The 23,633-nt window shown below is 39.1% G+C and overlaps 1 long non-coding RNA gene across 1 annotated transcript in view; it reads left to right on the plus strand.

Moving 5' to 3' along the window:
• LOC136291742 (uncharacterized) overlaps positions 1–20,483 on the plus strand; it is a 30,187-nt gene extending 9,704 nt beyond the window's left edge. The window contains exons 3-4 of the long non-coding RNA XR_010721689.1: positions 18,774–19,091; positions 19,196–20,483. This is a non-coding gene — a long non-coding RNA (uncharacterized lncRNA). The remainder of the gene's footprint in view (positions 1–18,773; positions 19,092–19,195) is intronic.
• The last annotated feature ends 3,150 nt before the right edge of the window (positions 20,484–23,633 follow it).

Consider the following 23,633-nt stretch of genomic DNA (forward strand, 5'->3'; position numbering starts at 1 on the left):
AAACATCAGAAAAACATTCTTTAAAATGTTGTCCTTCAGAAGAGCCTTGCTGAGAGCAGGTAATAGCCAAGAGACTTTGGCTAGATGATCTGTTACTTTTAGGCAGCATGCAGTCACTAATCCATTGGGCTTTATGGGTCTATTTAAATTAGATATATGCAGGCAGTGCATTATTTATAACCAAAAGCATGAATAATTCAATGTGCCCACTCTCAGCAGGTATGCAGCTTGTGCCAGAAGCCTGCACTAGATGCTTGCTTTCAGAATAATGAAGAGACTATTAGATAAGTCTCTTTTTCTTGTATGCTCCAGTTTGCTCTGTCTGCTCTTCCTTTTGTATTTCGAGTTTGGTTCTTTTGTCAGTGAAGAAGAATAGACGATGTATTCTCTACATTATTCCCTTCATCTGGAGATGGCATACTATGTCTAAAACAAATTATGTAAATCCGTTTAGGATGAATGCATTAATTTCATTTCTGTTTCATTGTGATGGAGACAGTGGTGTGTTCAAGACAAGGGACTTAAAGGCAGTATGACACAGGGAGAGCACAATGCTCCTGGCCTAACAAATCTTGTCTGCTGCACTCCACTGCACAGCTTGGGCTGAGCTGTGTCCTGAGACTAGTTGTGGCCGCTCAGCCTTGTTGGAAGGTGTCTGTTGTATCACCCTTATGCTCAAATCCAGAGCCTGGACAAGAGTTCACACTGTGTACCCTCTGGCTCCCTCGTCTTGTTATAATCAGTGATCTGAGTTAGGGCCTTCTAGTAGGAGGGTTGCTGCTGCTTGTTCCTCTCTGAAATTTGGACACCAAGTCCAGAGCAAGCAATACAGTAAACTAAATTCATCTGTCTATTCTGAGTCTGAGCTTCTTTGAAAGAGCTTATAGTGCCATTACTTGTTTCTTCCCAAGAACAAGAGTAACCAGGTATTACAGTCCGATTTTTAAACACTGGGAAACCTGAATAATTTGGGGAAGAAACAAAAATTCTTCAGAACATGTGATGTGCAGGCTTGTTACACACACAAGCCAATGCAGCAGAGACCTCCAAGTTCCCTACAGCTGAAAAAAGAAGGCAAGTGCTTTAGCTGTAAGCTTTGTTATTAAATCCTTAGTGGACTGTTCCTGAATCAGTGAAGAATTGTTGAGGTATTTTTCTAGGAAATAAAATATATTGATTCAAGCTCTCTCTGTCTGTATGACTACAGATGAGCCATTATTTTCTGTACCTCAGGTCCTCCTTTATATACCTGCATTATTATAACTCCCTAATCATTGCAGTAATGTGAAAGGGAAAATGCACCAAAGATAGTAAGGAACTTGAGAATCATGGTCTGGAAGGCAAGTAGAGTTAGCTAAATATTGTAAATATAGTTCTCCTACAACAGCCTGAGAGAGATTGCTTCTGCAGTTACCAAATTGCAGCAGTTAGAGTGTACAGCCAGTTTATAGGTAAAAACCACAATTAAACATCTTGCAAGGTTGCTGCTTAGAATTCTTACCCCAGATGATTATAACAGCTCTGTGTGGAAAATTTCAAGTCTTCAAATCTTGAGGTACATCATAGGGTCTTCAACTACAGAAGACCTTAGTAAAGTGCCTAAATGGATAATGTTCTTGGATGTTGTTGCTTCAGAAATAAGAAGCAGAGAAAACACGCTGTGATCAGATAAGTTATCATTTGTACCTTGTTGACTTTTGACTTCCACACTCCCTGCCAAGTTCTCTTATAAAAGCACTGACCTTAGCCAGCATGGCTTAACAAAAAAGAATCTAACCAAATCACAGAAACAATTGAAAGTCCAAAAGTAGAAAAAAAATATGCTCTCTGGCAATAGAGTGGTATCTTTAACTGGGATTAAGCAGTAAGATCTATTTCAAATGCCCTGTAAAAAATCCATACTAGTGTGAATTCTTTTAGATATCTTTTTCTTGGTAAAGCGTCTTAATGACTGCTTATAATTCTCCCGTGAATGTGCAGTTATTCAATGACAGAATAATTTCACAGTATCCCATTTTTTTGCTCCAATAGGAAAGACAGGTTCTGTGCTCCAAGAGGAGAACTTGGCTTATTGGGGCAAAAAAACACTCAGAAGTTAAAGGCCTCACAGAACTGCATGATGATCTGGAAAGAAATCTTAATGATGGTATTTGGCTAAGAAGGGGAAATTCTTCCCAAACATAATAAATTATCAAAGAGCTATGTGTGATTTGAAGCTGTGGTGGCACACATGCATGAAAGTTTTACAGTAGGGATGAGAAATAAAATGTGCAGCAAATAACTTTGGTCATTAGTGACCTCAGTGGTTCTACTAATGATTCTGCTGCAAGATCCCTTTTTGTCCTATCAGGTGAACCAATAAGGGGGAGAAATTCTGACCCAATGATGGCTTGCATGTGAAATTTATGAATCTCAGAAGTAGAATCTGAAAGTCTTCAAGAGAGCTTCAAGCTTAAGCTTTCACTAAACCTTGTTACAAGTTCAAGATGGCCAGCTGCAGCTGAAACATTGGTGTGAGATTCTTTGCTCTCATAGATCTGTGATCATAGAAGAGTTCTGGAAGTCAAATTTTAGGAAACTCAAAACTTTATTTTCACCTGTTGCATGTTTTCTTTTAAGGTACTCCTAGAAAACATAAATCATAAATTATATAGAACTGATGAAGGAATTGGAATCCCAAAGCTGTTTTGTTTGCAGCTATTCTCCACAAACCATGCTGTCTGCATCACAGCCAGTGCCTGTCATTACCTGTTTGTAGGGGAGAGTGTTTTCCTTAAGCTGTATTAGCAAGATATTTACTGCTCAGACTCTTACTTCTTACAGGTACTTGGATCCCAGTACCACACTGTGATGGATTTTTATGTCAATGTTGCCACCATAAGTAAAGAATAAAGTGTTGAAAGAGAGTGAGAAGGGAAGAAATATGATTTCAAATGTATATGTGCATTGGTTTGGTTTAAGCTAGGTTCATTTAGCATTCTCTGATCACTACAGAATCAAAATAGGGGTTTTTTTTTAAAAACGGGGTATTTATTTTCATAAAATCCTATCTGTAGAAGTGAGATAGTGCTCCTCTGTTTATCTGGGGAAACAAGGCATAGCAAGATTAATGCAGAATTTCATTGGATGTAAAGAGCCTGGCTTTAGGATGTGTTTCCAGGGCAGGCTTCTCAGAATAGGAAGTATCTAGAAGACATACAAATCATTGGAGAGATTTGTATGAGGCCCAATAAATATCAGGCACCAACTTCTGCAACTTTTTCCACTGGTCAGGTTACAGTTGGGAGCAAGCAAGTTGAAAGATATGTATTCCTAAAAATAAATTATAGAGGAATGGTATCTAGATGATTAAGAACTTGAAATGAGTAAAATTTTGTAATGAGAACACTACCAATTTGAGAAACACTGAGGAGGGAAAAACAGAAGGGAACTCTCCAAAAGGCTGCTATCAGTTGTGAGTAGCATTAATTGTTCATCCAAGAAACTGTTGTGTACCTCTCAAGAGCCGAGAGGGCACACAGCTCTTCTGGCTGTGCCCCTCAGTGACCCTTGGGTGGCCACAGGGCTTGTGAGAGCTTTGCTGATCTCATTGTATATGCTACTTCCACCTTAAACTAAAATAGAGATATAATCTCTTCAGTGCTGCAGAGTATGGGTGTCACCAAACATTCCCTTGAGGGCTCAGAAAATAGGGCAAGGTAGAGGCAGGATTTCCATTCATTTAACGCACTGATGATCTGCAGTTTGTAAGAGCACACGTCAGATTCTGCAATTTGACTTAAAAATCTGTTACTGGTTTGGAGGCAGCAACTCTGTGACTTGAAGCCAGAGCAGGGCCACCTATTCCCCACTACCTTACTGCAGCTCTGTGAATGCTGCAGTGACGATAATTTGGTTCAACTTCTAGCAGAGTACAATCTCCAAGAGATCATTTGTTGACAGATGCTGCAGAGACAGAGGCCTTGAATTCCTTCTTCAGCCTTAAATATCCTCCATCAGGACCTCCAAAGAAATGCAGAAGGTCTGCAATTACACCATCACTGGCATATCTTCCTCTTTGATATATTTAGGGCTTCATTTCTCAGGACTATCAATTTGGCAACTCCTTACCCAGTGCTAAATTTACTGAAGGTTGAAGGAAGTTTCTAACCTTAATATTTGGATTTACGAGCTCTTTCTTGTAAGACATGTTCTCTTTGAATATCATTGACTAGGAAATAAGTTAAATGAAGATGTAATCCTGCAGCATGTCAAGCACTGTCCTGTGGTATAGTCTTTCCTTCTGAAAGAGTGCACAGGTTGGAATTGCTCTTACTTTGGGCAATGACATGGAGTTTCAGCCTGAACTTTCTTTCGTGTGTTCCTCCTCAGTTTTGTCACCCAACCACCCCCTCCCCAATATATATTCACTCCTTTCCTTCCTTGCAGTTTTTCACCCAACCACCTTGTTTTCAATCCTTATGACACTTTAAGGCTGAACAAGTTTGTCTTGAGCCAGCAATTGCCTCAGAGCCTTTTTTTGCTCCTGCTCCAGTTCACCCTCTGTCTGATCCTTTTGGATCCTTCAGAGATCCTTCGCCATAGCACAGTGATTCAGCAAACTCTGCATCTGGTTTCTTTCTTGACAAGCAGAACTGGTTTGAATAGGATAGGATGAGAAAGCCAGAGATTGCAGATATTACTGTATCAGATATTCCTGTATCAAACTGAGACTTGTTTGAAGTTTTTGAATAAAAAATCTGAAGCCAAGTCACTGCTGAAGCAAAATATTTTATTTAAACTTTGACTGCTTCAGTTTTAAAGCAATCACTGTAAACAAAAGAGAATTATTTATTTTCAAAAAGGTCAAAAGTGTTTAGATTACTTTGAAATGCTTTCAAGATGCAAATTTTTTAAAAAATTGAAGTCCAGTCTTTCTCAGAAAAAAAAAAAACAAAAACAAACAAACAGACAAAACAAAACAAACCCCCCCCCCCAAAAAAAAAAAAAAAAAACAACAAAAAACCACCAAATGACAGAATACCCACAAAGAACCTCTGAAAATCAGTGAATTTCCATGAAGCATGTAACAGAAACACTTTCTCACCAGCACTATGAAATTTTAGCTCCCCTCACTTTCTCCTGTGATGCTAATCCTGGACTGGTATAACCAAATAGCTTCAGTCATGCCTGATTAATTCCATTCTGCAACAAACACTGTGGATGAGCCACATTGAGTCCAGTGATGCAGCTTATCAGAGGTCAGGCGGAACTGCCTGTGCTGGTCCAGAAAGAGCAGCAGAGTTGTGTTAGCCCTGAGCTGAGCTCTGCCTGCTGTGCTCAGTGCACGGCTTCTGGGTAGAGTGCCAAGCTGACAGAGGGTGGCTGCTCCTGATACCCCAGATGGGTTATTTAAGACCAGGTGATGTGCAGATACTGAATACTCAGTTTTTCAGTGTAAATCCTTTCTTTGTGTGGTGGAACACAGCTGAATCAAAGCTTTGTAGGGTCACAGGTATTAGGAAAGTCTGAGCAGAAACCAGCTACAGCTCTGGCTTCCCATGTTTCCACAGGCATTCTGCTTAGCACACTTTGAATTTCTTGTTATGTGTCAGACAGTATAAACTATTCTATTTCCCAGTTCTGCCAGGTATTATGTAGGCTCACAGTGCAGTAAAAGTCACGCTCAACAGACTGAGATAAACATAATTTTAAATGAAGAATTACTGTCTCATGCTTTGAGAAAAGTGCTGGGGAACCTCCACCTCAGAGGCAGCAGGGACCAGGTGGAATAGAACAGAAAGATTGTTACTTAGCAAATACCAAAGACTAAATCTGCACTTGGTACAGAACAAAAATCATGCAGAGGTACCTGTCAGCACTGGGTCCTTGGAGGTTTGGAGTACACTGGGAGGACAGGGGCCATTATCAGTAGGGTTTGCAGTGTCAGAAAGAACTGCAGTAGACTGCAGTGAAATTCGTTTTAGCTGGGAGTTGAATTCTGACTGGACTACTAAAATGTAGCATTATTTTCCTGTATTTATCCAAGACAGGCTGAAGCTTTTTAAATTGCCTTCTTGTCTGCTGGCAGCACCTATTGAAAGTTGAAAAGGCTGAAATGGCTGAAGAGGGAGATGATGAATAAAAATTGTTCAGTTGTCCATTGCTCAGTGGATTAGCAGCCTCCTTGCTCATATCTCACCAAATGACCAAAAGCGAGGAAGGCAAGATACTGAAGACACTCCTGGGGTCTGAGTGTGGCACAGCGGGGACAATGCTTTTGGAAGGCACAGAAGCATTACTCAAAGCTAGCACTAATGTCTGTTTCTTTGCAGTAGACAGGCGCCACTATTCCAGTCAACTTATCTGACCGATGTTTGTGCCTATAGGGATTTGTTTTCTGTTGGGATGGTCTTTTTTCTTGCACGAAGATGCCAAATACCTTGTGTCTGGGCACAGCAAGCTGTCTGGCAAAACCTCTGTTGTTCTGGTATTTTGTGTTTCCCTTTGTGAAGTAAGGTGGGAAAGATAAGGTACTGGAAAAATAACCTTAAAAGCAATTGGAAAGTGATGTTAAAAAAAAAAATCTTGATTTGACACGTTTTCCTTCTATTCCTTCCTTCCTTCCATTTCTCCTGAGTTCTGTCCTACTAGTGGAGGCACACTGGCTTAAGCCCAAAGTAGATTAAACTGTGGTTTTCCTACTTGTATGCAAAGTTTCTTTGCAATTAAATAGAGATTTTGTCACAAGGAGGCTGATTCTGCCCATTTGTCCCAACCTGAATACCTGCAGCTCATTCATATCTCCTATTGCTCTCACACTGAAGTGAATTTATTTTACATATTAGGCCCGATACTACAGCAGTTAATGTTCCCTGGGATATGCACAGGATGTAGTACCAGATGCTCAGCATCTCCTAGGTCAGGAAGTGTTAGACACTAACACTGGCCTGAAATGACCAAAGACTGGACTATTAGCCCACCAACACATCCCTTTCTCTGTCACCATTATTCTACCTGGACAAAGTACCTAGAAAGGATGAGATAAAGGCAAGCAGGGGTGGAAATGAGGAAAATGGATGAATTTCCTTTTGTTTCCTGGGCTTTATTCATGGTTCCAGGCCTGTGCAAGGCAAAGAGAGAGAAAGCCATGCGAAAATTGATGTAACCAACATGATTTCATTTTACAGCTTCCTTCAGTTACTTTAACCCATGGCTCAAAAAGAGTCAAAGGGATGTCTTATTACTGTGACTTGGCAAATTTTTGCATGGCTTTATGTACTGATGCTGCACATTGTTTAGATGAGTGGTACCCTTGTCCTTAGGCTCAAGCCCTGGGAAGAGTGATGATGGAAATGCCAGTACTGCCTCAATATGTCACTTCACATTGGTCTCCTGAGATAAGAAGGCCACTTGTTTCCAGAAAGGCACAATAATTTGTGTCAGCTCGTTAAGCTGGCATACTGCTGATTCAGGCACTGAACTCTAACGAAGCACTTTGTCCCAGCTCTGTAATGGCCTGTCCCTTGTATTGCCTTGGGGATAACTGGGATAAATTCCTGGAGGGAAAGGTCAAAGAACTCAGGAAAGATTGTTATTGTCAACCTGAATTAAAACTGATGCTGGAAATATAATATTTGAATAGTGCATTGAATAACTGGGAGGGAAAATCTCTTGGAGGGTATATGTAAGTGCTAAACTCCAGACAGAATAGAGTTGCTGCCTGTATACAAGTCCCTGAAAAGGAAGGACGGATTTAAAAGATTAGGAATGGAACTTGGTCATGGCTTTATTAATTCATTTCCAAGACTGAGGGAGAAAATCTTTATCAAAAATTCTGTAAGGAGAAAATGCTAAGTGACCAATGCAAGATAGGCCAAATAATTTTGCAAGAGGCAGCAGGTAGTACGAGAGATTATTCTAGGAGGTTGAACAGAACAAGTTTTTGAAGGATTTTTCTTTGGTTTTGGGCAATAGGCAAAGCTGTTCTGACAAAACTATTTAGGACAGATGTTTGGGAGAGTGGATCCTGGAGTATACTTGTTTATGGAACTAAGACTGGGTGCAGTGTTTTGTTTGCACTTTGTATCTGCTTGGGTTGATTTAATCTGGATCTTTTCAGAATCCTGCTTGGGGAGTGTCAGAAGTGAGAGAACAAGCTCATTCCTTCTGAGCTGAAACGGCAGCTAAGAAATGTGGACAAGGCTGCTCAATTTTGCAGAGAGGTCATTTTGTTGGGGGATGGGGGGAAGTCGGGGGAGATCTGCTTTACAATACGTTCTTTTGATCTCTTGATATTACGTGAGCTAACTTTTTCAGATGAAATCTGCAGCAACAATTTATGTGCCTAATTGGATGAAGGACTTTAATGCAGCTGTAACTTTTATAACCTCTGTCCCATGTATGCCTCACCTGCTTCTTCACCTGACTCTTCACCTGCCTTTTCTTTGTGCTTTAAATAGTTACAAATATTGCTAGATGACCCAAAAATGCTCTCACCAGTCAGTCTTCTTATTAACTGGCAGATGAGGAAACTTTCATTTTCAGTGTGCTGTGTTTTGCTGACAGCTTGCTTTGATTTAGTAGTTTAAAAACACCTACGTAAAACCCTCTTTTTATTTTCCTAGGATATAGCTATGGAGTCACACTTCTCCTATATCAAACAAAAAGGGAGGGAGTTAAAAACATTTGGTTTTGGGGAACCAGTTCAAAACACAGGCTCTTTGGAAGATATTATTTTTTTTTTACAGAATCTTGCAAAAAATGTAGTTGAAACTCAATAACCCGTTCAGACAAAGAGGTAGACCTCGTGCTCAAATTGGCAAAGCAAATCTGGATTGACTTTATTTTTGAGGTATGTGGTCCCCTGCTTCTGCCTTCTGTGACAACCACCATCATTATGATTTCACTTACACATTGAAAATGCCAAGCCTAATTCTTCTGGGACTAGAAAATACAAAACAACATCAGAAAATGTGAGCTTGATAAAATTTTCCAACTTCTTGACAGAGATATACATGAAGTTTGAGAAATCTAAACCAATATATCCCTGAAATCACACAATTGAGATTTTATGGTTAATTGTTCTAAAAACACACATGAAAGTTAGTGAGAGTTGTCTCCGTCTGTCTCGAAATACTGTTAAAATTTATGTTTACCATATGAAATTTTGGATATATTCCTAAACTGGATTTTTATCTTGGTCTTCACAACCAGAAAGAATTGCTTTCAGTAGACCTTGATTGCCACAGCAGCTTCATTAAATCTTCTTCAGATTATTTCTGACAGCAATATTGGATACTGGAAGGGCTTCCAAGGGCTGTAAATTTTCTTAGAGTGAATGTAGCTGGAATCCCTGAAGAAATACAATGCTGTTTAAACCTCTTTTTGATTCCTACCCCAGTCTCTTTCTCTCTCCACTTCTCAACCTAAGAATCAATTCAGATGTTTCCCACACATTTTATATTTAAAAGTTATCAGTGATATTTCTTATACGGTGTTTAATTTAGATGCTGTTTTATACAGCAACTTCTGGCTTGGCAAAGGGAAGATGGCATTGTGAACTTGCAGAAAAAATCACGTCAGTTGTAGGGGTGTCTGCTAATATATTTTCTAGGCATTTGCATTACTTAGCTGCATTAAGTAGGCTCATTTAATAGATGTGTTCAACACTTTGTTTCTGAATGAACCTAATTCCTATCTCTTCTGCTCCTCATTTAACTCTGTTCATTATTTTTAGTAGTGTAACTATATATAAGCCCTCAAGTAGCATTCAGTTGTTGCAGCGGTTTATGGAGAGCTTCTAATAAGTTTGTACTAGCTTTTAGTCTCTGAATTCAGGCATGAAGTGGTCTTAATGAGCAAATTCTGAAAATGGATACATGCCTGGTGAATACTGACTGCCCTTAGCAAAGTGATAAGGGAGGCCTCCCTGGTTCCAGCACCAGCTTCCACTAAAACAAGCCTGTTGTCACCAACATGTCTTGAGGAAGGGAGCACTCCACAAAAGCTGTCGGAAGTGGTGCTAATGCATGCCTTATGCCATAATCCAAGAAATGCCAACAAGACAGTGCTGTGTGCACTACAGACTTATATATATATATATACACACACACCATGGTTTTCTCCCGAGTAATTGCAGTGACTGGAGAAACCAGGAAAATATTAAAAATTATGTTTGTATGATTGTATGAGGGTTTTAGGATAGGTTCTCTGGTTCAAAAACTGTTCTGGCATACATTTATTTAAATACACATATATATATGTAGTTACAGATTTTTTTTCTTTCTCCCTCCCATTTTCATTTGAGATGACTGATGTATATACTTTTCTTGTAGACAGAAAATAATATCCTTTAAACTCTGTAATATTTATTTCATGCTGTGAGCTGATTGTCAGGTGATTGTCACGTAGCACATTTAGATCTGTCTATAAATCAGTGTACATTAGCATGTTCTTAAGGTTGAGCAGGATTTTGCTGGGACAGAAGGATCTGCTCCTTACTCCACAGAACTGTAATCACAGTTTCAAGTAAGAGAGTCTAACAGATATAATGCTGCAGAAGACTACAAAGACTTTTCACTAGGGTCATTCTCTATATGTCCCCGTAGCTGGGGTTGAATTATTTAGTAATGAGATTAAAACCATTCATAAACCCTTGCAATGGAAAATATTTAATATTCAGACACTGGATATGACATAATTTTATTCATGTTGGAATAGACAGCATGATGCAGATAAGCAGTATTACTCTGCTGAAAGGTAGTAAGCATCTTACAAAATTTCTCTTTTGTCTCATTTTGAGAAGTCTTGTCTTTAAGGGAGATGATTATGGAAGCCTGCCAGTGACAGACAATATGTGCAGCTCAGTTCTGTCACGTATGAATTTGTTAAAGTGGTTAAGGTATCAACAGTCTGTTTTTAGCCACAAAATTAGACTTCAAATCCAGATCACAACCAAAATCAATGTGTCTGGGCAGGGTCCTCTATCTAAAACTGTGTTTGAATATGGCTGAATATTCCAGAAAAGGAATTATTATTAGCAGGAACATGTGCCACTAATGCCAGTAGCATGTAAAATCTACTTTTAAAATCATGTGAGCCTATGTAAAATAAAATATGCTCATGTCCTACTGCCACATTCCTCATTTTTCTAGAGTGAAATCAGATGGATGAATACATTTAATTAAGACATCAGAGAAAGGAATAGCTGGCTTTGCTAGTGTAAATTAGTTTGAAAGCAAAGAGCTTCCATTATTCTCTTTGCTTGTTAGGATAAACAGATTGATTTTAAAATTTCTTTCAGACATAGAACTAAACATTGCTTTTAAGAGGGGTGTGGGATACAGAATGTGTAATAGCTGCATATTCAAGAGGTAACAACAATGTTCTGTTAGAGTGAGGAGAAAAGATCTTATTAAAGTGGATGTATTTGTAGAGGCTGAGGAAAAATATTCACCACATTTGAGCAGAATTACTGAGTTTCTTTCTCCATGGGCTAAATAAGATCTAGTTATTTAGAGTTCCTCAGGGTGGCTCATATATTTGTGAAGCTGTGAGTATTTTGTATGAAACTCTTTTTTGTGTGAAACATTGCTTCTCACATGCCCTCAGCTTTGTCAGATTTGAGATGGGAAAGACACAGTGTAATTGCAATTCAAATAAATTGGATGTGTGCCTCTGACTTTGAGCCTCGTTCTCAACACAATGCTCAGAAGTGGAGGAATGAAAGTGAGTTTTTCCCCCCATGATTTTTTTTCTACAGATTAGTATTGTTCAGATGTTGGTGGAATTACACAGTCCCCAGAGATTTCAAAAGAATCAAATGAAGCTTTGGGTTTATCCTCCATCTACATTCTAAGATTAAACTGGATTTTAAACATACTGAGGCATCCAAAATCTCCTGGGTTCTCAACTGATGCTTGTAGCAATGCAGACTTTGTGACGGGAGGTGGGGAGGTAAAGCATAGGAGCCTGGAGAAAGGCACTCTGTGCTCTGTAGTCTGATGGCACAAATGAGCATTCGCTGCAGAGGGGCTGTGCTGCCTTACACTCACTGAGGATTTCGTGCATTAAAAAAATTTTGTCTAAGACGAATACTCTCCATCAGCTGTCAGGTCTTGTTTTTCTTCAAGTCAAATGAGAACTACAAAACTAACTTTTTCCCACATCCTTTTGCTGCTGAGCTTGCCTAGCAATCTTGAATAACAAAAGCCATCTTGAATAACCAAACTTGAGCCAGATGAAATAGCTACAAATCAAGATTGTGCTCTGCAATGTGGAAAACAACATCAAGATTTTGATTGTTTTATTTATGTATTTATGCAAATTATTAAAAACACTTGGTTTGCACAGTTTTATCATTAGAATAATGCTACTTAGTCATGCAGGCATGTCAGCATGTCATTTTACAGTGACTGTGGGAGCTCAGTTTATTAATGTGAGCCTAGTAAGAGCTCAGGGTAACTTCTCAGGGTATCATATAGGAAGGCAACATACTGATAGGATTCACAAGAACCAGAAAATTCCCCAGGAATGTTTATAATCATGGTTTTTTGTGCCACTCTTTCCAGGCCCAGGCATCTAACCTTGAGGTTCAGGGAAATATCCCACCCAACTTCACATCCCTTTCATCAAATAAAGAAGAGAGATGCACACCAGTGCCACACTTGTAAAACACGTATTTTTGGTGATGGACAAAAATTAAATTTTTTCTCTCCTTAATTTGATACAAAGATAGATGCATTACCCAAGAGACAGTACCCTGCCCCAAAATATCTTATAGTTCCTGGCTAATTCTGTCTCTAGTTTGATTTGACAAGATGCAACAAGTCAAGAATATTTCACTCTAGTACAGCGGATCCAAGACATGTTTTGAAGATCCCATTGCTTATCAGTCCCTATTTCAGCATTTTACGGCAAGTGAAAAAACTACAGAAGGTGTTGAGATCCTAACTGAATGTCTTGAAACTTAGAGTTCACTGGTGAACCAGCTTCACATCTTTACTTGAGGCTGGGCAGGCTTGCACTTGTGTCTCTTGCATGGAGAAGGAAAACATTCTGTTTCAATACTAAGTTTAAGGTGGGGTACTTTATTTTGCTGCTGCCTGTGAGGGGAGGGTGTGCTCTGAGAATGCCAAAAATGCAGAAAAGTGTGACCCATGGCACACTCCTATCAGGATTTAGCAGCAAGATGAGAGGCTCTCAATTTGTGTCAGGCTGAGTGGCCACTATCAAAAATGAAGAAAATGAAGCACATAGAGACAGACAAGGCCAGTGAAAAAGAAAACTGTAGTGGCACCAAACATAACAGCTTTGTCATTTGCAACCACAGTCCTGTGTACCTTTCCTCTATTCTCTTTTTCTAAGCATATCTAAAAGGGGAATTTTATGTTGGAATTTTAATTGCAAGACCCCCTCTCTACTGAAAATTCTTGCTAACATTGTGCTTTGCTATCTAAAACTGGACTTATGATATGTAACTGAGAGTTACGTTAGCAACAAAACCCCAATACTTCTGTTTCTTATTTAGAAAATAAAAGAGTAGACCACAAGTTCCTATTACTTGTCCATCACTTAAAATATGGTAGAAGTTCCAGGGATATTAAAAAAAGGCTGGGTTTGGGATAAACTTGGTTATGAATGCTGTACTTTAATTTGAGATTTTTGTGGCTATAACAAACTGGCATATACTTCAATATTACACTTAGGCTGAGTTAATTTAATTGAATAAAAAGAAGCTTGTTTCTAAGTGGCTGTTTATATGATTGTCCAGTATGTACTAAATACAAAGTTTGGAAATTCAGCTTGGCTCTTTCCTGAGTTCCCCCATAAAGAAATTACCTCAATTGTTCTGTGTTAAAGTGCTCAGAAAAACAGGTGTCCTGTTTCTGGACAGCTCCAAGACAAATACCAGTAATAAATAAAAATTAATTGTAAAGATGGAGAATTAATGAAGGCTGGACTTAATACAAGGGCCTATAGCAACAGAACAAAGAGGAATGGCCTTTAACTGAAAGAAGGTTGGTTTTGATTGGATGTTAGAAATAATTTCTTCACTGTAAGGGTGGTGAGACACTGGAAATGGTTGCCTAAAAAACTTGTGGATGCCCCAGCCCTAGAACTGTTGAAAGCTGAATGATCTAGAGAAAGATGTCTCTGCCCCTAGCAATGGGTTTGGAACTGGGTGATCTTTAAGGTCCCATCCAACCCAAGCCATTGTATGATACTGTGATAATAAAAGAGCAAAACTAAATATCTGGGCTGGTGACTCCTAATCAGAAGTTCATTCTTGTTTCCCAGTTGCATCAGTGTTTCATGTGTGATGGTGTTTGTGGGCATACTTGGCAAGATATCCATCTTTTCAGCGGAAAGCAAATGGAAAACAGAAAAAGGAAGAAAATCCATGATCAGTGTACATTTTCATTTTGGTTTCCCAGATAATTTCTCTGCAAGTATTCTTAATGAGAACTGCTGCAGCATGAAGCAAAATTACTCAGTTATGACAGAAGTGTGTCCTGTGCTATAGGAGCAGGAATACAGTTGTGTGTATGCAACCTGAGTTGAGATTTCCTCTGGTTATGATTCAGTTGTGGCACTTAATTACTGCATATTCGGGTCTTCTGTAATAGATGTGTTTTCTCAACCTCCAACCTCCAAGTCTCCCAGCTGCTAGACCAAGAATTCTTTTATAATTGAAAAGCTATTTGGGAATACTCCAATCTTTTTTTGAAGTGAAAACCCCAGCACAGCATACTAAGAAAGCAATTTATTCGAAGTCAGAGGGGCAGGTCTCTCTGTTTCAGATTGTCAGTGTGTTTTCAGTAGGTTTGGGTCTTTTTGATTAGGACTGGGGCAGGAGGGGGGTTGATTGGACTTTGTTGAATAGACTCCAGGTTGTGAGCTATTTCCTCTGAAATACTCTTCACACGGCAGTTGATTTGCAGTATGTAAGGTGCATGATAGCTTCTCATACAGAATCCATATAATCTAAACCTCAAGATAAATCAAAAAGTGTTGTGCATTGTGATCCACTCTATTCTGCCTCTTCTAAAAGTCAAGAATACACTGAAAAACAGTTTGCATGCCCTTGGGATATGAATTCCCTACTCTTGTCTAAAAGCAATATCAAACCTGTGTCTTTGGGAAAGACACACTAGCATATAAACAGGTTTTATTTTCCTTTCACCTCTTAGACTTCTAAGCAAGAATCTATAAAATTAAATACTGTTATTCAATTTAAAATTGAATACCTTTTCTTTTTTAAACAACGAAATCTATATAAGTACAACACAACCTGTACAAATGGTTCCAAAACTAATTAGAAGGAAACCCAATCCTTACCTGGGGAAATTCCAAATTTCATTTGTAAAATAAATTGTGTCAAATGCATTAGAGCTACAATATGCCTGATAGACACTTTAAATAGAATATAGTGATGTGCATATTTAATGAGAATAAAGAAAAACAGAAATCTTGCTAAGCTTCCTTGGTGATTTACACGCTAACAGGTAACAGTTGGGTCTATTTTCCTTGAGTTGTCTGGATATTGTCACATGATGCACTGCCTGTTGCAAGTGACTAGGAATCATAGACTCATAGAATCATTAAGGTTGGAAAAAATGTCAGAGATCCAACTGTTAACATAGCACCATTGCGTTCACCACTAAACCATGTCCCAAGTGCCACATCCACATGCCTTTTGAACACTTCCAGGGATGGGATTCCCCCACTTCCCTGGGCAGCCTGTTCCAATGCCTGGCCGCCCTGTCAGCAAAATTGGTCCTGACACAATTTTTGGGGTTTGTCTGTAAAGTGTTGGGCTGTTCAGGAGTGTTTTGCAGCTGGCAGACTGAAGACAGTTTTGAGGTTTGAAGTAGATGGTGTACGGACTGAGAGTCCTCATGTGACTGAGATGCAGGAGACTTTCCTTTTTCTCATCCGGTATTTCCATCCTGTCAAAAATTGTTCTGCGTATGAAATATGCAAATCAGCAGTGCTGTTAAAGGCCATGAGACAGGAGAGGAGATACGCGGTACAGCTGAAAATCATGGTTCTCACTGACACCCCAGTGTAGGTGCTGCTCAGGGACAGAAATGATCTTGTACATTGGGCTGTAGACCTTGAGGAGGGCTAAGTATGAACAGGGTATGAATAGAAATGGTCTTGAGAATGGAACAAAGGTGAAACACACCGACATTCATAGCTACTGACCACAGAGGGAAAAAAATCTGAAGGCTACTGATAGGTACCTTTTTCTGACAGAAAGGTGGCCAGTTCTATTTACCAAACTGTGCAGGCGAATACTTCAGTGATGGAGATACTGGATAAAAGGAAAACAACCCACACAGCCCATGTTTTCTGGGGAGTCAAAGGCAGGTGGAGTAGCTGAACCACAAATGTCTAATTGGGTCATTTTTTTAAGCCAGGAAGAGAACTATGTCAGGTGGAGGATGCCCAGGGCCTATACACCAAGCAGCTTAATCACCACCAGGATTCATTGTGCCTGTCTAGTGGAAAACACAAAGTAACACACGATTTAGTTATCTCCAGAGTGACAGCTGGACAGCAGTGTTGAAGATCTCAGCTGTGGATTTATGTCTTTAAAGTGATGCTTAAATAGTTGGGTCCCTGTGTGAACCTAGCTGATAGTATGTTACAGTCTTTGGAAATGTTCACATTCCAGCCTTGATAGCTCAGAATTTGACATAATTTTTCCTTCTAAATGAGCTAGTTTTATATACTGGGGAAGCAGAGAAATAAATAATGTGTGGTGACCATTTTTTCCCCCTTAAATTAACTCCCCTGTTATCCCCTTATTTATAAAAATTGAACCAAAGCATGGTGTAGTCTATATTTATAAGTTATGATAATTATTTTGTGATTTTTCTACATGTAGTTTGCCTAGTTTTCTATTTATACAGTGAAAAGAGAGATTAAATATTGCCACTAGAACTTCCAACTGGGCTCTGGAATTACAGCTGTCCAGCTGGCTCTGACTCATTTCAACAAATAAAAATGCTAAAACCTGAAGTCTAATAAGGTATGTTCCTGCTGCATGTAAGATAGAGGGGGTTGCCCATCTTGCTTTTTTAAATACTTTCAACCTGCAGCTTCTCTGCAGACAAATTTTCCTAGCTAGCAGGAGTATGGTTAATCGGAATAAAGGACTGCAGCCATGTAAAGCTGGAGGCACATTCGAGGGTAATTGTGGGTCTTTATATTCTGCAATTCCAAGAATTCTAAATTCAGCTAGAAAATAATTAGATCATTCAACACCTGGAAGGATGAAAGAAGCGCAAATTTAAAAAAGATATACCTGTACAAACTCAATAAGGGATACTTCTGATGAATTCTTATAATAATGATGATTTATAATAATTTATATTTGTGACAGTAGGTTTTTGAAACAGTAATCTAATGATATAAATGCAGTATCTTTTGTTATGAAAGAAATAGGAATTAACTTACAGTTGTTTTGTTTAGTGAAAAGTTTTGTGACCACTTAATAATACATTTTCTTATCTTTTCAAACAAAAGAAGACATTTTAGGTTTGTTGTACAATGAAATTCATGTATAAAAGGTCTGAGGTCTTGGGAAAATTAAGTTAATTTGGCTTTGATTAAAATCAAAACCTGTCACCCTAATTTGATTGCCTATGAATTTTGTGGAACTTTTAAAGTTAGTTCAATTTAGACATGTTGTTTTGGACCAAAACCAAAATGCTCTATTCTCAAAAATGTCAAACAAATGTTTTAAATGTTTCGCCTGTGTTTCCAAAATGAAATTTCATTGAAATACCTTTAATGTAAAGATTGATGAAAATGTTTTCCATAGCAAAAACAAAACTGGCAATCTTTAAACCAGTTCTCTTTAGAAACAAGGCTTTAGCCTTACACTATTCTTCAGCACATTTTAAAAGTAATATCTAATACCACAGGGAACAAAAACATAATGTGGGGGTTGGGAATCCAGACTTAGTAAAGCAGTTCCAGAGCAAAACTAAAACCTCTGGTGCCCTTCAAAGAGCTTCTCAAAATGTGTGAGAGTGCATTTTCAAGGCTCTTCACCATCCAGGCAACAAATAATTTTCTCTTTGTATATGAGCCCATCTACTACAGCTAGAAAAATTCAGTTTGGCAGTGATGGCTGGATGATTTCTGGTAACGGGAGGTAAGCGTCTCTCTACCCTCTCCACCTTGCCTACTGCCCTCCTTGTAATCCACATAACTTCACTGGTGGGAAAGTTTACAGTAGGATTTACATCCCAAGGATAACAGTATGAGCTGTTGGTATAAGCCCATGCACAGCTTGCCTTCCGTTGACAGGTAGCACAGAATTACTGTGGATGGGAGAAACTTCTGGAGATCGTCTAGTTCAACCATTCCTGAATAAGCCAGGTCAAATTAGAGCAAGCTGCCAAGGACCATGTCTGTGGGTTTTGAATATCTCTGAGGATGAAGGCTCCACGCTGCCTCAGGACAAGCTGTTATAGAACCACAAAATCCTGAAATGGTTTGGGTCAGCAGGAACCTTCAGAGGCGATCCAGTCCGAACCCTTGCAATGAGCAGGGACATCTTCTACTAGATCAGGTTGCTCAGAGCCCAGTTCAACCTGACCTGCAGTGTTTCCATCACCTCTCTGGGCAGCCTCTTACTGTGTTTCACTGCCCTCTTCTTGAAAAAGATCGTCCCTATATCTAGTTTGAATCTACCCTCTTTTAATTTAAAATCTTTGCCACTTGTTCTACCATAAGATGGCCTACTAAAAAGTCTGTTCCCATCTTTCTTCTAGGCCCCTTTTCGGCATTGAAAAGCAACAATCAGGTCTCTGTGGAGCCTTCTTTTCTCCACGCTGAATGACCCCAAGTCTCTCAGCCTGTTCTGACAGGAGAGGTGCTCCAGCCCTCTCATCATTTTTGTAGCCCTCCTCTGGACCTGTTTCAACATCCCACATCTTTCTTGTACTGAGAAACTGTGTTCAGGTGTTTAACCACCATCACAGCTAAAGAAGAGTTTTTCTGTCTGTCAGTTTGTTTCCACTGGCTCTCATGCTCCCATTAGACACCACTAAGAGGATTCTGGGTCTGTCATCTCAACCCCCTCGCATCAGGTATTTATACACATTTGATAAGATCCCCACTGAGACTTCTCTAGGATAAACCTTCTCAGTTCTCCATGTCTCTCCTTGTATGACAGTTGTTCCTTTCTTTCCAGGAAGTCAATGTCTTTCTCATTTTGGGGCACCCAAAACTGGAGACATCATTTAGGCTGTGGCCTCACCAGCGCTAAGGAGAGATGAAGGATCACCTACCTGAACACAGCCTGAATATTATAATTATAAATGGCTGGTGAAAGCTAAATTGTGCTAGGGTGGATGACTAGCACAGTCCTGACAAACATCAGCCTTGGAGTGGATGCCCTTCCCCTTAAACAGATCGGTCTAGTTGTGCTGATGAAAAACATGGTTTCAACTTCCTTCCTTGAACTCCTGGCACATGAGGATTACACTGAGATTGGCTCCAGCCCTGCACCTTGTCTAGGGCAATGATACTTGAAAAATGTCACACGAAAGGTAATGATTCTTCTAGTACCACAAAAAACCAAAACCTTCTTCAAAGTTTAAAACAACACACACAAAAAAATAAAAAATATCAGTCAATATATCAGTCACAAAATCTGAATGCACAGTCAGATTGGGACTTTGATTGGTATCAGTGCATGCAAAGGCAACTACTTGGTATCAAGTCTTCACTTAAATGGACTGAGCTACCAATTGTCACATGCAGCTGAAATACCAATTTAACATCAAGTTAGGGCCTACACACTTTAAAGGAGGTTAAATCCAGGTATTTTTCCTTATTGTTTTACATTTCAGAACAGAGAAAAAATCTGATTGCTAATTTTGGCTGTAGAATTAAAATTTATCCTCCTGCCTGCCTATCTATATTACCTCTCTTTACCCTAGAGGCCAAAGTCTGCCTTGAACCAAACTGATATCCAGGTACATTTTTTAAGTGCAATTGGCATGAAATAAAAATGGATCCATTGTGAAGCTTTTCCTCAGGACTGTTCTGAAGTTGTTTGTAGGTATAGTATCCAAATTGAGTCTAAATGTTTTCAATGATGGTGGAAGTTTGAGCTCAGTGTAAGAGCTGAAGGGTGATTTGAAATGCAGTTTAGCTTACAGATGCATAGACCTAACTTGTGGAGATTTTGGTATGAGCTAGTTTCCAGCTTACAAATTGATTTTCTTTTTATCATCTAAGACTGTTTGTGGCTTAGTCTAGCAGTACCAAAGTTGACTCACACACTTGCACCAAAACATAAAACCTCATGATTTATTGTGAGGACCCTTCCTGAAATCCAAGCCATATTACTTTCAGCTGAGTTTTGCTTTCAGATTTGGATTTGTATGGAACAAAGGCTAGAGTGTGAAATTCAGGCAGAGTACATTTGAGAGAACTGCTCCTAGTGTGAGGATAGTAGCTCAAAAACAAAGGAAAAACTGCACAAGCTGGGGGGGCGGGGGGGGGGGATGCCTTTTATTGTATGAAGATTAGTCCAAAAATCTAGAAAAATACCATCATTAACCAAGTAAATGCAATTTTGATGTATTTCCAACTGCAAATCAGTTTGAGGAATACTGAAACGAAGTAGAGTGGCTCATTTTTCTGTGGAAGAATCAGCCCATGAGATAACACCACACTAATAAAACAAAGTGAAAGATCTTCTGTTCTGACAAGGGACAGACAGAGCCAGAACAGTTTGCAGCTGCCAGAATAAAGCTATATCATTGCATCTGAGGCTTGTCACATTGATCCTCATGCGACGCTTTGTGCTGACTCCATTTCACATATGAAATAGTCATGGCTGCTTCAGAAGACTAATTAAGTTGTGGGTTTCTTTCCTATCTTTTTCAATGACTCTGGTGTTTTTTTTCCCCAGTATATCTGTGCTAGCTTAACTTGAGCAGTTTCTAATGTGTGAAGGAGGGGTTTTATTATGAACTATGGATATTGATACAGTCATGGAAAACTCTATTATAGGAACACATAAATGCTAGTAATAACTTCTCCTGATTTAGTCACTGTGCTGTTGCAATTATGATAATCAAGTTGGCAATTTAAACATTGTAGATCACTAATAAATACCAGTAAAGATTATAATTAATCAACTTATTTTTTTCCAGTTGCCAACGTCCAATCAGTCATCAGCTCCTAAGAATATTTTTGAAACAGTGGATCTCGGGCCAGATTTAGAACAATTCTGATGAGCTTTTTAATTTTTAGGTTTGACAAAGTTGCAAAATGCAAGAGCAGATTCTCTGAAGGCAGGGTGCATACAAGAGTGGCTTTCTAGAACATATCAGAAGAAACTGCATGTCATCCCGGCATTTAGTTTTACTATAATTCTCCTCAAATTCTCCTATTTTCTTCCTAAGTATCAGCTCATATTACTGTATTCTTTGGGAGATATTTATAATCCAGCCAGGCAATTAGGCACAGCTGGATCACTCCTAATTGCCCTGGCCTAAAAGTTAATTTGTGAAAGTGGGTGATTCACTCAGAGGGTCATGTGTAGGGTTGGGAGGGTTTGTCCAATCTGATTGTTTCAGAATTTTTAACCAGATTAGCAAATGTTCCCTAGCGAATCTATGGGCAGTGTGGTTTTTAGTAAAAAAAAAAAAAAAAAAAAAATTGCTGATGATGATGATGATAAAGGTGGAACAATAGCGTGAAATTACCTTCAGTGTGATTGGACAGACACCACAGCATAGAATACTGAATAAATGGCAGGTCAGAAACACAGTGAGGGCAGTTCTGCAAGTGTCACATACACAGTCATCAACTCCGGGCAGAGTGTTTCTGACTTCTAGGATGAGGACTGTAGATGTCTCCTCTTCCCACACAGTGACCCTTGCTTGGCTTTTTTGTTTCTGGATTTGTTTGAGGGTTCTGTTTGTTTTGTTTTGGGTTGTTTGTTTTTTTTCCTAGTGACTAAGCATTTAAATTGAGTCAGCTGTGGGAGAGGAGAGGATTGAAGGTAAAGTAGTGCTTTTTATTATTCAGGTTGTCGTTAATTGCTGTTTTCAGTTCACAACATTTAAATGAAATATTCACGCAATTGGGCTGGTTGTAATTCAATCAGAAACTCATCCAACTACCCTGAGGAATCCCATCAGGGCTCCTTACGCAGCAAGAAAGAATTTTAATTAGAAATTTGAAATAAGCTTTCCTCCAGTTTTGCCAGAAACAAAATGGGCTGGTGCTTAGTGCTTCCATTTGGGGAATTAAAGCCTTTGCAATAAAAATCAGCATTTAAAGAAACATGTAGAATTTGAGTGTGTGATAAATGGGTCTCTATTTGCACTTTCTGGTAAATCCCAGTGAAGAACATGAATGTCTTGCAAACAGATTTTTAGGGTGTAAAGTACACCACCACTTCCCCTGTATCTGTATTTTTTAAAGTACTATCTTATCCTAAAAACTGATGAATTATTTAGTTGCACAAAGCTATCTTTGAAAGTGCAGCTACTAAAAAATAGGAGGTAGAGAGCATTTTGAATGTGAAATCACTACAGAGGCATTTTCAATAGGTCACATGGTATTAGCCATGAGATGTATTTTGAACTGTTATAAGAATTGCAGTAAGATGCTTGTTCCAACCTAGGGTAACAGGTGTAACAGGATCAGTTCCTATCATTCAGAAATCATGATTTTTAAACCAGTCAGTAACTTTGAGGAGTATGTCTCAACTCTAATAACTTAGGGGAGAGTAGCGGGGGAAGTTATTTGACTCTGCCTTAGGTTGCTGTAGAGTAAGTCAATCAGGCAATCTACTCTTTAGTAATTTTTACAGCTGCAGACCAGTTCTGGTACCTGTGTAGCATTTGGCCTCCATTGTAAGTGTGAGAACAGCTGCAGGTTTGAATCCATTACAGCTGGATTAAGCCCCCTCTTAAAACAGAATAATAAAGTCAACTGGGTGGCAGATGACTAGTAAGGTGGGGGATTTGGGGTTATGTCCATTTGGCCTCTGTTGTTTGGCTTTCTGTGATTTAGCTGGGTTTTTTGCATGTTTTGCATTTTTTTGCATGTTAAGGAGTTTTTTGTATGTTTTGAGTTGTGGAGCTTTTGCTGGGTGGTGTGTTGCTTTTCTTTTTGTTTGTTTGGTGGGGTTTAGGCTGGCATGTAGGTTTTGTTTGTTTGGAGGGTAGAAATTTTTGTTTGGTTTGGTGTTTTTTTGCTCTTGCTTAACTTTTTTAACAGAGTTTAAAATAACCACCTCACCTTAAGCAGCTTTTCCTTTTGCCTTCTGACCCTATGTCCATGCCTTGTTTCTCTTCTGCTAGTCTCTTACTTAAAAACTCCTATCAAAAAATACAGGGCTGAACACAGAAGTCTTTCCCTCAGCATAAAATGTAGAAGCCTAAAACCGAGACTTGCAGACACGGCCCAGCTCATTTTGACATGTTTTTCCTAGTTTTTAATTCTGGAAACATAGTTCTTTTTTGTTTATATCATTTGCATTTAATTAGAGAGACAAGCACAGTGAGACTATTTTGGAGACCTCCCAAGGCCATTTGCTCAAGGCTGTTCAGTTTGTCAGTGGAATCAAGGACTTGCACCTCCCTGTTCTGCACCTGCACCAA

The sequence above is a fragment of the Chamaea fasciata genome, unplaced genomic scaffold, assembly GCF_029207755.1.
Source record: "Chamaea fasciata isolate MVZ Bird 193981 ecotype frontalis unplaced genomic scaffold, bChaFas1.0.hap1 SCAF_7, whole genome shotgun sequence".
In the NCBI taxonomy this organism is placed as follows: Eukaryota; Metazoa; Chordata; class Aves; order Passeriformes; family Sylviidae; genus Chamaea; species Chamaea fasciata.